Source organism: Spinacia oleracea, chromosome 6 (genome assembly GCF_020520425.1).
Source record: "Spinacia oleracea cultivar Varoflay chromosome 6, BTI_SOV_V1, whole genome shotgun sequence".
Taxonomy (NCBI): Eukaryota; Viridiplantae; Streptophyta; class Magnoliopsida; order Caryophyllales; family Amaranthaceae; genus Spinacia; species Spinacia oleracea.
In genome coordinates, this window is record NC_079492.1 from 127,603,454 (window position 1) to 127,615,698 (window position 12,245).

A 12,245-nucleotide genomic window follows, 5' to 3' on the forward strand; every position below is an offset into this window, starting at 1 on the left:
GCACTTTTGTGTATGGTCTCCATGAGAGGGCCACCAGGGAGCCTTTGTGGCATTCCCTTAAAATAATTGCAGACTCATGTTCTGATGCTTGGATAGTGATGGGGGATTTCAACTCCATGATGGATCTAGATGATAGGATAGGATCCATAGTTAGACTTTCTGAAGTGCAGCCAATGAGGAACTGTATGCTCCATTGTAAGCTAACTGAAGTAAAAACAGTAGGGAGACTCTATACTTGGAACAACAAGCAAGATGGAGAGGATAGAGTTTTCTCTAGGATTGATAGGGTGTTGGCTAACTCAGAGTGGAATGATTTGTTTGATACTGCTGAGGCAAACTTCATGCCAGAAGGTCATTATGATCATAGTCCCATGCTTCTCAATTGCTATCAAAGAGCACCTCAAAAAAGACCCTTTCGTTTTTTAATATGTGGACCACTTCCCCTAGGTTCAACACCATTGTTGAGGAGAACTGGAAAAAGTATGTGTATGGGTGTCCCATGTATAGGGTGATGCAGAAACTGAAGTGGATAAAAATGGACCTAAAAGTTTTGAATCAAGAGGGTTACAACAATGTTGAAGCTGAACAGATCAAAAGACACAAAGCTTTGCTTGAAGTGCAGAATCTTCTTCATTCTACTCCTGGTGATCAGGGGCTAGCTTCAAGGGAGAAAGTAGCATCAGATGAGTATTGTAACACCCCCAATTTCCATACCTGTTTAAGACTTATAGCGGAAGCATAAAATAATGAATTAAGGGTATTACCACCACATTTAGGCTACAACCCAAATGTAAAGCTATATTATCCATCAATAATCCAACCTTTATAAATAAACCAACATTGTCACAATTAGATAACTTAAACCAACTACCCAAAATGTCGTTACAAACTGAATTAAATAAAACCCAACTGATTGTCTTTAGTTGATCTACGTTATTAATAACTTGCTACTAATGTTGTGAAACGGTCGCTCACGATGTCCCATGCATACCTGTAAATTGGAAAAACATATACAGAAAAGAAACCACAAATCAGTGGAAATTGAGTAAGTACTACTTCACCCTGTAAAACAATTTTCGAAAACCTTTTTCTTACTTTGGAAAACATTTTATCTTAAAAACATTTCATGCACAACTAGCACGTAACAAGCACACGCACTCAGTCCATAATTAACAGTTAATTAATTTCTTAGAGGTAAGAGAACAAGATAATTCCACCATAATCGTAGTTCGAGACTACCACCCTAATGGGTGTAACCACCAAAATAGGTCTTAGTCCTTAAGTGTGCACACCCCCCAGTGAGTGTTTTTAACTCAAAGGGGTAGAATAAGCCTAGGTCGTGCTATTTAGCTTCGACTAAAAGAATATTGAGACACGTTGTGTCTTACCACCAATGTGTTCATCACCTTAGGGGATCCTGCCTAAGATGTCTTACCAACCAAGTGTATTTCACTTTAACTGATTAGTGTTTTATTAGAGCGTTGACATGCACATACAATACTTAGTAAACCACTGCCCCTATCATATGACACGTTGTATAACCGTATATGACAGCATTATAGTTGTCTCAATTATCTTAGTTCACCAGCCAGTGTTATATGCGACTCGTCATAAGTTATGCTGGCAGTAAGAAAATAAGGTCCTACTATACATTATATTACTGCCAAACAAACCCAAATCAATCATGAGTAAACTCGTTGGAACTACTCTACTGCATGCATCTACTCTTTAAAACTCAGAATGTATAAATCAATTGGGCATAAATACAAATTTATAATAATAGCATGAGTAATCATGAACACTAGTACTCTACCAATTTAGTCTGGAACTATTTCGAGATTAATAGCTATCATCAAGCTCATGAAATATATTATACCTATTCCTCTAGCCAACATCACAGAGATCGCATATATACACATATTACACATTCTCACATCAAAACTATATTTTATAGGGTTCGGCAAAAGATGAACATAGTAACTTACCTTAACTGCTTATATAGTTTCAAAGATCGCGTACACGCACACTAATAGGGATCTTCCCGCTCTACGGATTCTACAACCAAGTATAACATAACCAGTGTCAAATACCATAGTGGTCGTAACCTATGTAATATATATAGTAGACATATTTTACGATACATATATATGTGTGTGTGTACGATGCGGGTGTGAAAGGCCTTGTTATAATCTCTGTTAGATTAGTGGGTGGGTAAAATATTTAAATCCAAAACATGATAACCTTATTACTATAATAAGTCAAAATTATAAGGAAAGCTAAATCAACCTAGCATCTAAATACGTAGAAGTGTTAGAATCGATTTCATAAAAAAAGAATTTGTTTATTTATAAATATAGTACGAAAGTTTAATGAAAACAGAGGTTAATAATGAAATCCTTTCTCTTATGTGACTCAAGAGAAAAGGATGAACCCTCAAGAAAAGAGTTGACTTTACGTAACCAAGACACCTAAAAAATGCAAAAGAATAGTCGAGCAACCAAGCCAATTTCGGAAAGGAACACTACCTTCGTTACCGGTCGGGTTTCTAAAGTGTAAAGCCAAGTGTGTAGGGGATGATGCAGACTACAAGGTAGTGTTTTTCACGGTAGTATTCAGTGTAATTTAGTGGTGTTTCGGTGCAGCCGAAAGTAGGTAGAAACCAACTTCCGCGATCGAGGTTTATCTTTAGTTTTCTTGAGTGGTTCTTCTGGCGAGGATGTGAGGGAGTAATATGTTTTTGCAAAACCCTAGGAATGATGACAAAGTCTGTATTTATAGGAAATCCTAAAAGTGTGAAGTTAAGGGTTAAAATACTAATTAACCGGGATAAGATGATGATAAGCATTGCTAAAAGATAAGTAGCTAGTTTGTTAGCTTCGGGAAGTTTGTTAGAGATGGATGGAATAAGATCACGGTGGATTGGGTTATGATCCTAAGTTTGTTGGACAATTCAAATCATAATAAGATTGAGATGAGTTAAATCTTGAGGCCTGATCACGTATGTGAGATACTAGGGGTTACTTGGTGATGGAGGTTAATGAGTCATACGGTTTCTTTGGTGTAGGTGCCTCCCACTAATTGTCCAGGTAAAACAAAAACAATTTATAATAAGTCAATTTTATAATAAGTAGATCATGATAATTATTAGAATAATAAAGTACTATTTTAGATTTAAGATAATAGCTAATATTTATAAAATTTAATAAAACAATTATGTTTATTGATAAAATAGTATTTTATTTTACTACAATAATTAGCATTGTTAGAGATAAAATAAGGGTTATTACAATCTACCCTCCTAAAAGGAAGATTCGTCCTCGAATCTTGAATCTTAAAGTATCATTACACTGATAGGTTCCAAATAAATGGGTGAATTACTATTTAAAATAGAAAATAGACGTAACATAAGAGTATTTAAATCCACCCTCCTTAAAGATAGTTACGTCCCCGTAACCTCAATAAATACCTGGTCAAATAATTCAGGGTATTTCTGTCTCATGGTATCTTCTGCTTCCCAAGTAGCCTCTTCAGTTTGATGGTTCGACCATAAGACTTTTACTATTTTCACCTCCTTGTTTCTTGTTTTTCTCACTTTCTCATCTAATATTTTTATGGGTTTCTCTTCATAAGTCAAAGTCTCATCCAATTCTACTATTTCTGGCTCAATCACATGCGACGGATCATGGATATACTTCTTGAGTTGTGAAATGTGAAAAACGTCATGCACCTTAGACAACTCGGTTGGCATGGCGAGTCTATAAGCAACTTCTCCAACTCTTTCTAACACTTCATAGGGGCCAATATACCTCGGGCTAAGTTTTCCCTTTTTACCAAATCTCATAACACCTTTGGTTGGTGAAACTTTCAACAACACCTTTTCTCCTACTTCAAAGACAGCTTGGCGACGATCCTGGTCAGCATATGATTTCTCTCTATCTTGTGCCGCTTTCATCCTCTCTTGAATAATTCGTACTTTCTCAACTGTGTCATGCAAATACTCAGGGCCTAGCACCACTTGGTCAGTCACATCACTCCAACATAACGGGCTTCTACATTTTCTTCCATAGAGAGCTTCATAAGGAGCCATTCCTATACTTGCATGGTGGCTATTATTATAGGAAAATTTTACTAAGTCCAATTGCTCTTCCCACGAACCTTTAAAATCGATGGCGCAGGCTCTAAGCATGTCTTCTAAGGTCTGAATGGTTCTCTCAGTCTGACCGTCTGTTGTTGGGTGAAATGCAGTACTATACTTCAATTGCGTTCCAAATGCCAAATGTACTTTCTCCCAAAAATTCGAAAGAAATCTTGCATCTCTATCAGAAACAATGTTTTCAGGTACACCATGGTGCTTCACAATATTCTTTACATACGCAGCTGCCATTTGCTCCATCGACCATGTATCTTTCATTGGAATGAACCTAGCAGTCTTGGTCAAACGATCTACTACGACCCAAATAGTGTTCTTTCCGGTTTTAGTCAGAGGTAAGCCAGTCACAAAATCCATAGATATCGAATCCCACTTCCATTTTGGAACATCTAATGGCTGAAGTAATCCCTTAGGTTTGCTTCTCTCAGCTTTTACCTTCTGGCACATCATACATCTAGAGAAAAATTCCGCGACTTCCCTCTTCATTCCAGGCCACCAGAAGTGTTGTTTGAGATCCTTATAAAGCTTGTCGCCTCCGGGGTGTACCGAATAGGGCGTGAAGTGCCTTCTTTCATCAACTGGTTCTTTATTTCGTCACACTTCATTGGAACACACCACCGACCCTCATAGCGAATGCTACCATCATCATGCATCTTAAAAGGTCCTATTTCACCGTTCTCCATTTTAGATATCACCCTTTTTAGCTTGACATCATCAGGTTGACCACTTCTAATCTTCTCAAATATGGTAGGGGTAATAGTCATAGAATAAAGTTTTATTTCAGATTCCACCTCTCCATACTCCTTAACCTCCAAGTTCAACCTCGAGAATTCTTCACACAACTTATTTGGGAGTACCCACACAGAATTGACTGAATGACTGGATTTCCTGCTCAACGCATCCGCCACTACATTGGCTTTGCCCTCATGGTATTGTATCTCAAGGTCATAATATTTGATAAGTTCTAGCCATCTCCTTTGCCACATATTCAGCTCGTTCTGTGTGAAAATATACTTAAGGCTTTTATGGTCTGTGAATATCTTGCAGGTTACCCCATACAAATAGTGTCTCCATATCTTGAGTGCAAAAACGACTGCAGCTAACTCCAGGTCATGAGTAGGGTAATTTTCCTCAAACGGTTTCAATTGTCTAGAAGCATAAGCCACAACTTTACCATTTTGCATAAGAACACACCCTAAACCTTTCTTTGAAGCATCACTATAAACATCAAATCCTTCATCTCCAGATGGCAATGTCAGCACCGGGGCTGTGGTTAACCTTGTTTTCAACTCTTGAAAAGATTCTTCACATTTATCATCCCATTGAAACTTCACAGTTTTCTTCATAAGGTTGGTAAGGGGTCTCGCAATCCTCGAAAAGTCTTTCACAAATCTACGGTAATAACCAGCTAAACCCAAAAAGCTACGAATCTCAGTCACATTAGTAGGTTTAGGCCAACTCATTACAGCTTGAACCTTTGAGGGGTCTACAGAAACTCCTTCTTTTGATATGATATGACCTAGGAAAGCTACTTCCTTCTTCCAGAATTCACACTTAGATAGTTTTGCATACAATCTTTTCTCTCTCAAGGTCTCTAAAATCACACGCAGGTGTTGTTCATGATCTTCAGGGGTTTTAGAGTGTATCAAAATATCATCAATGAACACTACCACAAATTGGTCAAGGTAGGGTCTAAATACACGATTCATGAGGTCCATAAAAACGGCTGGGGCATTGGTTAACCCAAATGGCATAACTGTGAACTCATAATGGCCATACCTTGTTCTAAAAGCAGTCTTTACCACGTCTTTTTCTGCAATTTTCAATTGATGGTACCCAGATCTCAAGTCAACCTTAGAGAAGGTTCCAGCACCCTTTAACTGGTCAAAAGGTCATCTATACGAGGCAATGGATACTTGTTTTTGATCGTGACTTGATTTAGCTCCCTATAATCTATACATAACCTCAAGCTTCCATCCTTCTTCTTCACGAAGAGCACAGGGGCTCCCCATGGTGACACGCTTGGCCTAATATATCCTTTATTCAACAAATCTTCTATCTGATCCTTCAATTCCTTCATCTCAGCAGGGGCCATACGATAAGGTGCTTTAGAAATTGGTGCAATTCCTGGAATCAACTCTATGGTGAACTCAACCTCTCTATCCGGGGGCATATCTGGAATATCCTCAGGAAATACATCAGGAAACTCCTTAACAACAATAATATCACTCAATTCACTATCTTCTCTCCCCAAATCTTGAATCTGACACAGGTAGGCTTCTTGTCCTTTTCTAAGGTATTTATGCATAGCTAAGGCTGATATGATCTTCACCCCAGGTTTAGTTACAATGCCCTAGTAGGATATTCTATTCCCATTTGGACCTTTCAGAATAACCTTTTGATCATGACACTCTATTCGAGCTCTATATTTTCCCAACCAATCCATTCCCAATATGACATCCAAATCATCAAGATTGAACTCTATAAGGTCTCCTGGTAGTATAGTCCCGCTAATGTTTATTGAAACATCCCTATAAAGTTTTCTACATGACACTACCTCCCCAGTTGGAATAGAAATTTGAGCAGAAATATGAGAAGAAGGTTCTAGGCCTAACTTCTTAACTAGGGCAGATGATATGAATGAATGTGAAGCTCCAGAATCAAAAAGTACATATGCAGGTATAGAGTTTATAAGAAAAGTACCAGTCACCACATTAGCCTCCCCATTAGCCTGAGCTTGGTTCATCACAAAAATCCTTCCCTTGTTGCTACCATTCACATTCCTATTGTTGTTATTCGGGGTAGACAAGGTCTTGTTAGGGCCATTTTGAGCAGATTGGCTCCCTGAAGGGTTCCCTTGGTTGTTGTTATTCCTGAAATTGTTCTGCCTCCCTTGTTGTTGTTGACCACCATTTTGCTTAGCATAACACTCAAACTCACGATGTCCCATCTTCTTGCAACCAAAGCACTGCACAGCATTTCCCTTACAATCAACTCCTGGGTGGTCCTTACTACACTGCTTGCAATAGTAGTGTCTCTCATTTCTTTTTCCGTTCACATTCCCATACTTCTGGTTCTGCCCTTGGTTTTGGGGTTTCCCTCCATTGTTTCCTCGATAATTGTTGTTATTTCCATGGTATCCTCTACCCGAACCCTGATCACCATTGTTGTACCTAGGCCTCTTATCCCCATAGCCTCCAGAATTTCCCCCATGCTGACTGTTGTTCCTCGAGTCTCCCTCATTTCTCTTGCCCCTTGACTTGATTTCCTCCTCTAGTTTCTCCACTCTGTAGTGACTTGCTGCGCTAACATAAGCTTCTTGCAAGGTTCGGCATCTCAAAACAATCACAACCTTCTGGGTGTCAAAGTTCAAACCTCGAATGAATTTGTTGGCCTTAACTCTCTCATCAGGGACCATGGTAGGTGCGAACCTAGCTAACTCTAGGAACTTAGAATGATACTCTTGGACAGACATGTTTCTCTGCCTAAGGTTAGCAAACTCATCGAATTTTTGCATTTTGACATGTTCAGGGTAAAACCTATCCCTCATAGCATCCTTAAAGGCCTCCTAGTTAAATCCAGGTTCAGCAACTAGGTCAGCTCGGGAGGTGGACCACCAAATATCAGCTTCTCCCTTAAAATAATAGGTTGCAGAAGGGATTCTCTCTTCCTCAGGGCACCCTATAGCCTCAAATAGTTTATCAAATTCACGGATCCAGTTTTCTAGAATACTAGGGTCCTCTTCACCTTGGAAGTAAGGTGGGTTTCTACTGGCAACTTTCTTAGCATAGTCAGGATTGTTGTTTCCATTATTGTTGTTGTTGTTGTTCAACAAAGCAGCTCCTAAGGTTTGGGTCAGTTCTGTGAGTTGTTGAAGTCGTGCAGCCAACTCAGCATTAGTGGGAGGGCGATCGTTTCTTCCTGACATGGTTATCTGCACCAAAGGATTGATGTATTCCTCAATTATTTATTACTCTCTTCTAATTTAAGTGTACATTCAAACAATTTAATTACAGACAATTTCCACCAGATAGAATTTATAAAGATTTCCATCTCATATAATTCATAATAATATCCAACACATAGAACGGGTAGCAATTCTCTTTAATATTTCAATAATATAATCAATTGACATCAAATATCCCAATAGGGTTTGTCCAATAACGAAAGCAAACTTAACTAAACAAGTGAAAAAAAAAGGAAAACAAAAAAAAAACTAATAAATGAAAATGTACCCTTGGTCAAAATAAACTATTCCTATGACTACTTCTATTCCATGAGTGGCCACATAGCCCCACTACTAAGTCTTTTCAAAATTTCACTCATCAAACTCTTCTTCGGGATCTTCTTTCTCGGGGTCTTCTTCTTCAGGGTCTTCTTCTTCTTCAGGGTCTTCTTCTATTGGGAGGTCCACTCGCATATCATCTTCCACTTCATCTCTCTCACCTCCCATTCCTTCATTCTCTAACGCGGGTGGTTCTGCATCGATTACTTCCCCCATCTCATTTTCAGGTTCCCACTTTGACCAAGCCTCCATCAACCTCGTTGAGACATACTCAATCGTAAGGAACCATTGACCCTCATATCTGTATTTGGTTGGGTGAGTCTCCCCTTCTTCTGTGAGAACATCATCGTACATTTCAATAATTGGGATCCAAGGCTCATGGCGTGGGATGGTTTTGAGTAGGACGTCTATTATTCTAGAGTGTGTGTCATAGTTGTTCAGCCCTCCTAGGAGATCTCCCCATTCTTCACAACATTCCTTTACTCTTTCTACATAGGGAGGTATGTCCTCATGTTGTCCCATCCTTAAGTTGTAGGGGTACATTGGGTGGTCCTCCATCTACCACAAAAGAAAAAAAAAATTAAAAACTAATTACTCACCCCTTTATCCCATTATTACGAATTCTAACCAAATTCAAAATAAAATCATACAGATATCCAAATTTATCACAAATAACAACCATCATTTGAAATTTTATTTCAGAGTAAGCCCGAGTTTAACATTCCAAACTATAATTCGGTTCATGGTTCCTTAACATAAATCAAAACATCTCCTAATTGAAAATTCCCTTAATTTCCGCCCCAAAAGAGGGCATTTGCTGAGGGCTTCCTTGTTGTCTCTCAACAATACGTCAACCTTTTCTCCCGAACAGAAAGGAAAAAAACATCCAGTTACACTAGACAGATCTGGTAGTAGCATATCCTTTATCACTAAGTCCTCATCTTGGTATCTTGTAGGTGCAGGAGGGGACACAGAAGCAGTCAACTGAAACCAATCCAAACTGGTAACTCTTTCTTGGCTTTAGATGATGATGATGATATTAGGGTAGAAGATGATATGGAGAGTCCATTGGGTCAGGGGGTGACATCCCCTTCTCCCAATGGATAGCATTCTGTGTTGGAATGTTAGAGGGCTGAATAGGAAGGATAAGCAAAATGAAGTGAGAAGGTTTATTGCCTCTCATAATGTCAAACTTTTTAGCCTTCTTGAAACTAGGGTGAAAGCCCCTAGAATGGGGGATTTGTACTTGAATGTTTTCCCCAATTGGTGTTTTTCTACTAATCTTTGTTGCCATAAAAATGGTAGAATAGTTATTGCTTGGGACCCTGATTCTTTCACTGTGGATATAAAACTCATTGACACTCAGTTTATGCATTGTTATGTCACTCCTAGAGGAGCTGATGTTGGATTTTGGTGCACTTTTGTGTATGGTCTCCATGAGAGGGCCACCAGGGAGCCTTTGTGGCATTCCCTTAAAATAATTGCAGACTCATGTTCTGATGCTTGGATAGTGATGGGGGATTTCAACTCCATGATGGATCTAGATGATAGGATAGGATCCATAGTTAGACTTTCTGAAGTGCAGCCAATGAGGAACTGTATGCTCCATTGTAAGCTAACTGAAGTAAAAACAGTAGGGAGACTCTATACTTGGAACAACAAGCAAGATGGAGAGGATAGAGTTTTCTCTAGGATTGATAGGGTGTTGGCTAACTCAGAGTGGAATGATTTGTTTGATACTGCTGAGGCAAACTTCATGCCAGAAGGTCATTATGATCATAGTCCCATGCTTCTCAATTGCTATCAAAGAGCACCTCAAAAAAGACCCTTTCGTTTTTTAATATGTGGACCACTTCCCCTAGGTTCAACACCATTGTTGAGGAGAACTGGAAAAACTATGTGTATGGGTGTCCCATGTATAGGGTGATGCAGAAACTGAAGTGGATAAAAATGGACCTAAAAGTTTTGAATCAAGAGGGTTACAACAATGTTGAAGCTGAACAGATCAAAAGACACAAAGCTTTGCTTGAAGTGCAGAATCTTCTTCATTCTACTCCTGGTGATCAGGGGCTAGCTTCAAGGGAGAAAGTAGCATCAGATGAGTATTGTAACACCCCCAATTTCCATACCTGTTTAAGACTTATAGCGGAAGCATAAAATAATGAATTAAGGGTATTACCGCCACATTTAGGCTACAACCCAAATGTAAAGCTATATTATCCATCAATAATCCAACCTTTATAAATAAACCAACATTGTCACAATTAGATAACTTAAACCAACTACCCAAAATGTCGTTACAAACTGAATTAAATAAAACCCAACTGATTGTCTTTAGTTGATCTACGTTATTAATAACTTGCTACTAATGTTGTGAAACGGTCGCTCATGATGTCCCATGCATACCTGTAAATTGGAAAAACATATACAGAAAAGAAACCACAAATCAGTGGAAATTGAGTAAGTACTACTTCACCCTGTAAAACAATTTTCGAAAACCTTTTTCTTACTTTGGAAAATATTTTATCTTAAAAACATTTCATGCACAACTAGCACGTAACAAGCACACGCACTCAGTCCATAATTAACAGTTAATTAATTTCTTAGAGGTAAGAGAACAAGATAATTCCACCATAATCGTAGTTCGAGACTACCACCCTAATGGGTGTAACCACCAAAATAGGTCTTAGTCCTTAAGTGTGCACACCCCCCAGTGAGTGTTTTTAACTCAAAGGGGTAGAATAAGCCTAGGTCGTGCTATTTAGCTCCGACTAAAAGAATATTGAGACACGTTGTGTCTTACCACCAATGTGTTCATCACCTTAGGGGATCCTGCCTAAGATGTCTTACCAACCAAGTGTATTTCACTTTAACTGATTAGTGTTTTATTAGAGCGTTGACATGCACATACAATACTTAGTAAACCACTGCCCCTATCATATGACACGTTGTATAACCGTATATGACAGCATTATAGTTGTCTCAATTATCTTAGTTCACCAGCCAGTGTTATATGCGACTCGTCATAAGTTATGCTGGCAGTAAGAAAATAAGGTCCTACTATACATTATATTACTGCCAAACAAACCCAAATCCATCATGAGTAAACTCGTTGGAACTACTCTACTGCATGCATCTACTCTTTAAAACTCAGAATGTATAAATCAATTGGGCATAAATACAAATTTATAATAATAGCATGAGTAATCATGAACACTAGTACTCTACCAATTTAGTCTGGAACTATTTCGAGATTAATAGCTATCATCAAGCTCATGAAATATATTATACCTATTCCTCTAGCCAACATCACAGAGATCGCATATATACACATATTACACATTCTCACATCAAAACTATATTTTATAGGGTTCGGCAAAAGATGAACATAGTAACTTACCTTAACTGCTTATATAGTTTCAAAGATCGCGTACACGCACACTAATAGGGATCTTCCCGCTCTACGGATTCTACAACCAAGTATAACATAACCAGTGTCAAATACCATAGTGGTCGTAACCTATGTAATATATATAGTAGACATATTTTACGATACATATATATGTGTGTGTGTGTACGATGCGGGTGTGAAAGGCCTTGTTATAATCTCTGTTAGATTAGTGGGTGGGTAAAATATTTAAATCCAAAACATGATAACCTTATTACTATAATAAGTCAAAATTATAAGGAAAGCTAAATCAACCTAGCATCTAAATACGTAGAAGTGTTAGAATCGATTTCATAAAAAAAGAATTTGTTTATTTATAAATATAGTACGAAAGTTTAATGAAAACAGAGGTTAATAATGAA